Below are 7,637 nucleotides of genomic sequence, written 5' to 3'. Positions count from 1 at the left end.
TTGGTTTATGGGTTAATTTAGGTTGTTATATACACCAACCAAGGAGCATCCATGAGCAAGCACAAAAATAAAAAATTTATCTTTCATCCATGAGCATGCACAAAATTTCATGAGACACACCACCATCATACTTAAAAGTGCAGTGGCAGTTCAACACTATCGTACTTAAAAGGTTTACACTATAAAGATTAAAGCTCCATCAGGTTCTTAAGATCTTCACTCCTGCTTCTTCACCTTCTCCTTCATCATCCTGATGCACTTAGAGCGGCGAAGCCCCAGGCCAGGCTGTGGGATGTACTCCTCTACCACAATTGGCATGGCCCTGTCGCCCAGCTGTGGGATCACCATCGCGAGGCCATCGTCGCTTCTACTTTTGTTGTAGCCAAAGTCACTGCTACTTTTGCTGTAGCCAGAGTCGCTGCTGCCGTAGACATAGCACCTGTCGCAGTACTCGCTGCTCCTTCTTCCATTGCCTTGCCAAATGCAAAAAAAAAAAAATTAAATGGGTGTGAGACATAGCCTAATGGAGAGGAAGAAGAGACAGAGCGTACTCGCATCGTCGTTGTCCTGGTAGCGCCTCCGACACATAGTCGTGTCGAACAACTTCACGACAAATGTGGCGTTGTCGTCATACCTGAAGACAAGGAAGTACCCGTGTCGCATGTCGTAGGCACGGACGAACTGCTTCCAGCCACGATCTAGGTACATGCTTCCATCGGTGTCGAACACCACCTCCATGTCCCATAGCTTGCGAAGCCCGTTGCCGGCCTGCCTCAGCTTCATGTTCTGTGGCCGATGGTCGTCCAGCATTTTCACAAAATTGTCCAGCAGCACCTGCGTGCTGGAGGATTTCTTAAGTATAATCGTGAAGAACTCCTTTTCTGAAAAGCAGCAGAAGAGACCAATTACTACCCTTTACAGAATTGTCAGTACTCGCTGCTCCTGCTCCCATTGCCTTGCCAAATGCAAAAAAGTTTTTTTTAAATGGGTGTGAGACATAGCCTAATGGAGAGGAAGAAGAGACAGAGCGTACTGGCATCATCGTCGTCCTCGTAGCGCCTCCGACACATAGTCGTGTCGAACACCTCACGGCGAACGTGGTGTTGCCGTCGTACCTGAAGACAAGGAAGTACCCGTGCCGCAGGTCGTAGGCACGGACGAACTGCTTCCAGCCACGATCTAGGTACATGCTTCCATCGGTGTCGAACACCACCTCCACGTCCCACAGCTTGCGAAGCCCGTTGTCGGCCTGCCTCAGCTTCATGTTCTGTGGCCGATGGTCGTCCAGCATCTTCACAAAATTGTCCAGCAGCACCTGCCTGCTGGAGGATTTCTCAAGTATAATCGTGAAGAACTCCATCTCTGAAAAGCAGCTGAAGAGACCAATTACTACCCTTTACAACATTGTCATACAACACTTACAGCAACATGATCATCAGTATTAGGTAGGACCTAATTAAATACCCTCTTTAAGGTAAAATAGCATAAAACAATATAGACCCTGACTCGAGGTCGGAGGGGGGTAGGTGACAGGGACGATGGCGTGGATGATGGAGGGGGCTCCTAGATTTCTGCATAGTGCTCTCCAATTTTAGCATTCAAAGTAGGAGTACTTTTCCAATTTGAGCATTCAATAAGCAAAACCAAATCGTAAAATAAAGTAGTATTCAAATTAGCATGCATTCAATTATAAGCAAAACTAAATCATCTCTTGTCATACATATAGCATCACTAATACAGCTAGAACCGTAGCGGCCGACGGGTATCGTCGCGGGCGGTGGACACCCAAAGAGAAGGAACCATCACATGATCATAGCTCCAGTGACATCCGTGGAGAACCTGCCAGGTATTGTCGAACCTGCCCTCCAACGCAACCATGTAGCGATGGACGTGCTCGTCCTCCTCGCTGACAATGTGACGTACCACCTCCATGGTGTTCGGAAGCCTCGGCACCGTCATTGGCCCACGCGACCGCCACCAAACAAGGATCGGGTCAACAACGGGCTGGCTCCTCACCAACCTTCGCCCCCGGGAAGGTAGCACCTCCCAATACCAGCCGGGCGGAGCCCAGTCCCGGACATGGCCCCTCTGATCAAGCAAGTGTCCTCCGCCGAGTCGATAACGAGGATGTAGGATAGGCATCCTAAAATGAACTAAAAAAATAAACTAGTTCTATTAATTTTCTTGCTAAAAATAAACTACTTCTTATATCAGCGTGCTTCTAAAAATAAATAACAAATTACCACATCACCACATTTTAAAATACGGGATAGGCATATTATATCATCGTAAATGAACTAAAAAAATAAACTAGTTCTATGCGGGATAGGCATATTATATAGGCATATGGTAGTAGGACTACCACATCACCACATTTTAAAATACGTGATTTTGAGACATGGACATAGTATTTTATGATAAAACCTTGGACAATCCTTCTTATATCAGCGTGCTTCTAAAAATAAATAACAAATGTATCTCAACACAAATGTAATGAATTTTTTCACAATATAGGTGATGATTCTTACGGTGACTTATTGGTTAGGGTATGGCTATGAAAAGGGGTCCATGAGATTCACAAAACATATGGTTTCATTTTTTGGAGATCTTTTGATATATTTTTCAAACATATTGTGCCTTTAATACGCAATAACTATAGTCAAGAGTTCCTAGAATATGGTATATTAGCATTGCATTTCTAGTTTCCTAGAAACAAACATTGTATTGCTTGCTACTCCATTCAAGAATAATCAGTTATAGACTAGTTGCTTAATCTAAGAAAATAGATAATCGAATGGTCGTGAATTTTTCCATTTGGTAACAAGGAAATAAAATATATGAAGACTTCATTTAGTTATGTGGGTGTGGAACTTCCAAGCATTTTCTCGAATAAGATGGACACTTCAAAGGCTCATTTTAGTAAAAAATTGTATCCAAAATATGTATATTTATTTGTATTTTTGTATTCTAATCAAAAATTAAAAACAATAAATCAAAAAAAGAACAGAGCCGTGGCGGCGGCGGCTCACATCGGGGGCGGCCGGGGCGACGTAGTGGGCGGCGAGGGCGACGACGACGGCAGCGGGGGGCGGAGGTCGAGGGAGACGGTGACGGGCGACGGCTTGGGGCGATAGAGGGCGACGGCGGCGGGGGCAGAGGGCGACGTTGACGGGCAACGGCGTGGGCTCGGGGGGCGGAGGGCGACGGGGGACGACGGCGGGCGACGGGCGACGGCGACGGGGGCAGCCTGGCGGCGCCGTGGATGAGCTCGCATCGTCGGGTGGGGGGCAATGGTGGCGATACCAATCTGAAAAATTCAAGTGCTGACTTATATAGAAAAGGCCTTTGGTCCCGGTTGGTGCCACCAACCGGGACCAAAGGCCTCTTTTCAGCAGCCCAAATGGTGGGAAACAGAGACCTTTGGTCCCGGTTAGTGGCACCAACCGCGACTAAAGGGGGCATTAGTCTAGGTTGGAGCCACCAACCAGGACCAAACGTCTCTTTTCAGCAGCCCGAAGGGCGGGAAGCAGAGGCCTTTGGTCCCGGTTGGAGCCACAAACCGGGACTAAAGGCATGTGCATGCCACCGCCGCGGTGTGGTTGGATGTTTAGTCCCACCTCGCCAAGCAAAGGAATCCCGAACCTGTTTATAAGCTCCACCGCGGCTGCAACATCGAGCTCCTCTCTAAAGCAGGCATGTGGGCCTAAAAGTGAAAATAGATACGAATTTAAAGACAAAATTCAACCTAAATTGAAAGTGCTAGTTAGCCAGTTAAGCTAACTAGTACTTTGAATTTAGGTTGAATTTTCTCTATAAATTCGCATCTATTTTTTTATTTTTTCCATTATTATTTTTTTGCTTTATTTTGTTCTTTTGTTTCTACTTACAACTAATTTTTTGTTTTTTGGCACCAACCGGGACCAAAGGCCGTGTGCTGGCTCGGTGTGGTGCTATGTTTAATTTTTTTTTATAGTTTTTTGCTTTCTTTTTTGCTTCTAATTACTTATTTATTTTCTTTTATGATAATTCTTTTTGCTATTAAAGTTTGTAACAAAATTCTAATTACTTATTTATTTTATTTTATGATAATTCTTTTAGCTATTAAAGTTTGTAACAAAATTCTAGTTACTTATTTATTTTCTTTTATGATAATTCTTTTTGCTATTAAAGTTTGTAAAAAAATTCTAATTATTTATTTATTTTCTTTTATGATAATTCTTTTAGTCCGGACTTCTTGTTTTATTAAAGTTTATTTTATTTTATTTGGTTTCTACTTACATCATTAATTTTCATCCCTTTCTGACTTCATATGTTATTTTTCATGCATTTACTGATTATTTTGAGCTATAAGACCCTGAAATTGAAAAGCATTTCAAATGAACTCTGAAAAGGTTGGAATTTGGCATGGTATCATCATTTCATCCACATAGTATATGCAAGAAAGTTGAGAGGGTTACGGCAAAAACTGGATGCACTTCGTGTACAAAACGGACAATCTCTTTCGAAGTATCAGGATTTCATACGGAAATTTGTCTCTTAAAAGAGGCATTTCAAATGAACTATGAAAAGGTTGAAAGTTGGCATGGTATCATCATAATAGTTGTGGAGAAAGTCTTCACTTTTTTTTCGCTTGTGTCCTTTCCTTATTGCGCCATAACCATGGATAATCTTCATCATTTATCAGGATGCTTGGGTCATCCTTCACTTTGAAGGGAGGAATTTCATGAAACTTTTCATAATCTTCGGAAATGTCTGTCTTGCCCTCCACTCCCAAGATGTCCCTTTTTCCTAAAAGAACTATGTGGCGCTTTGGCTCATCGTATGATGTATTCGGTTCCTTATCTTTTCTTTTTCTCAGTTTGGTAGACATGTCCTTCACATAGATAACGTGTGCAACATCATTGGCTAGGACGAACGGTTCGTCAATGTACCCAAGATTGTTCAGATCCACTGTTGTTATTCCGTACTGTGGGTCTACTTGTACCCCGCCTCCTGACAGATTGATCCATTTGCACTTAAGCAAAGGGACCTTAAAATCATGTCAGTATTTCAGTTCCCATATGTCCACTATGTAACCATAATATGTGTCTATTCCCCTCTCGGTTGCTGCATCAAAGCGGACACCACTGTTTTGGTTGGTGCTCTTTTGATCTTGGGCGATCGTGTAAAATGTATTCCCATTTATCTCGTATCCTTTGTAAGTCAATACAGTTGAAGATGGTCCCCTGGACAACGAGTACAGCTCAGCACAAATAGTTTTCTCACCTCTGAGACGTGTTTCCAACCAACTGCTGAAAGTCCTGATGTGTTCACTTGTAATCCAGTCGCCGCACCGCTCCGGGTGTTTTGAGAGTAGACTGTTCTTGTGTTCATCGACATACGGGGTCACCAAGGTAGAGTTCATTAGTACTATGTAGTGTGCTTGAGACCAAGAATATCCGTCCCTGCATATTATTGAGTCCCCTTCAAGCGTGCCTTTTCCAGTCAGTCTCCCCTCATACCGCGATTCAGGAAGACCTATCTTCTTAAGGCCAGGAATGAAGTCAACACAAAACCCAATGACATCCTCTGTTTGATGGCCCATGGAGATGCTTCCTTCTGGCCTAGCACGGTTACGGACATATTTCTTTAGGACTCCCATGAACCTCTCAAAGGGGTACATATTGTGTAGAATGACAATCTCGTCAACTAGATGAACTAGGACGTGTGTCATGATATTGAAGAAGGATGGTGGGAACACCAGCTCAAAACTGACAAGACATTGCACCACATCGCTCCTTAGCCTTGGTATGATTTTTGGATCGATCATCTTCTGAGAGATTGCATTGAGGAATGCACATAGCTTCACAATGACTAATCGGACGTTTTCCGGTAGAAGCCCCCTCAATGCAACCGGAAGCAGTTGCGTCATAATCATGTGACAGTCATGAGACTTTAGGTTCTGAAACTTTTTCTCTGCCATATTTATTATTCCCTTTATATTCGACGAGAAGCCAGTCGGGACCTTCATACTAAGCAGGCATTCAAAGAAGATTTCCTTCTGTTCTTTGGTAAGAGCGTAGCTGGCAGGACCTTCATACTGCTTTGGAGGCATGCCGTCTTTTTCATGCAAACGTTGCAGGTTCTCCTGTGCCTCAGTTGTATCTTTTGTCTTCCCATACACGCCCAAGAAGCCTAGCAGGTTCACGCAAAGGTTCTTCGTGACATGCATCACGTCGATCGAAAAGCAGACCTCTAGGTATTTCCAGTAGGGTAGGTCCCAAAATATAGATTTCTTCTTCCACATGGGTGCGTGTCCCGCAACATCACTCGGAACAGATAGTCCGCCGGGACCCTTTCCGAAGATTACTTTTAAATCATTGACCATAGCAAGTACGTGATCACCGTTACGCATGGCGGGCTTCTTCCGGTGATCTGCCTCACCTTTGAAATGCTTGCCTTTCTTTCGACATTGATGGTTGGTTGGAAGAAATCGACGATGGCCCAGCTACACATTCTTCCTGCATTTGTCCAGGTATATACTTTCGGTGTCAGCTAAACAGTGCATGCATGCGTGGTATCCCTTATTTGTCTGTCGTGAAAGGTTACTGAGAGTGGGCCAATAGTTGATGGTTACAAACAGCAACGCGTGTAGGTCAAATTCCTCCTGTCTGTGCTCATCCCACACACGTACACCGTTTCCATTCCACATCGGTAAAAGTTCTTCAACTAATGGCCTTAGGTACACATCAATGTCGTTGCTGGGTTGCTTAGGGCCTTGGATGAGAACTGGCATCATAATGAACTTCCGCTTCATGCACATCTAAGGAGGAAGGTTATACATACATAGAGTCACGGGCCAGTTGCTGTGATTGCTGCTCTGCTCCCCAAAAGGATTAATGCCATCCGCGCTTAAATCAAACCATACGTTCCTGGGGTCACGTGCAAACTCAGCACAGTACTCTCTCTCGATTTTTCTCCACTGCGACCCGTCGGCGGGTGCTCTCAACTTCCCGTCTTTCTTACGGTCCTCACTGTGCCATCGCATCAACTTGGCATGCTCTTTGTTTCTGAATAGTCGTTTCAACCGTGGTATTATAGGAGCATACCACATCACCTTCGCAGGAACCCTCTTCCTGCGGGGCTCGCCATCAACATCACCAGGGTCATCTCGTCTGATCTTATACCGCAATGCACCGCATATCGAGCATGCGTTCAAATCCTTGTACGCACCGCGGTAGAGGATGCAGTCATTAGGGCATGCATGTATCTTCTGCACCTCCAATCCTAGAGGGCATACGACCTTCTTTGATGCGTACGTACTGTCGGACAATTCGTTATCCTTTGGAAACTTCTTCTTCAATATTTTCAGTAGCTTCTCGAATCCTTTGTCAGGCATAGCATTCTCTGCCTTCCACTGTAGCAATTCCAGTACGGTACTCAGCTTTGTGTTGCCATCTTCGCAATTGGGGTACAACCCTTTTTTGTGATCGTCTAACATGCGATCGAACTTCAGCTTCTCCTTTTGACTTTCACATTGCGTCTTTGCATCGACAATGACCCGGCGGAGATCATCATCATCGGGCACATCGTCTGGTTCCTCTTGATCTTCAGTAGCTTCCCCCGTTGCAGCATCATCGGGCACATCGTCTGGTTCC

The sequence above is a fragment of the Hordeum vulgare genome, chromosome 5H (assembly GCF_904849725.1).
Source record: "Hordeum vulgare subsp. vulgare chromosome 5H, MorexV3_pseudomolecules_assembly, whole genome shotgun sequence".
In the NCBI taxonomy this organism is placed as follows: Eukaryota; Viridiplantae; Streptophyta; class Magnoliopsida; order Poales; family Poaceae; genus Hordeum; species Hordeum vulgare.
Note: the sequence above shows the minus strand (reverse complement) of the source record.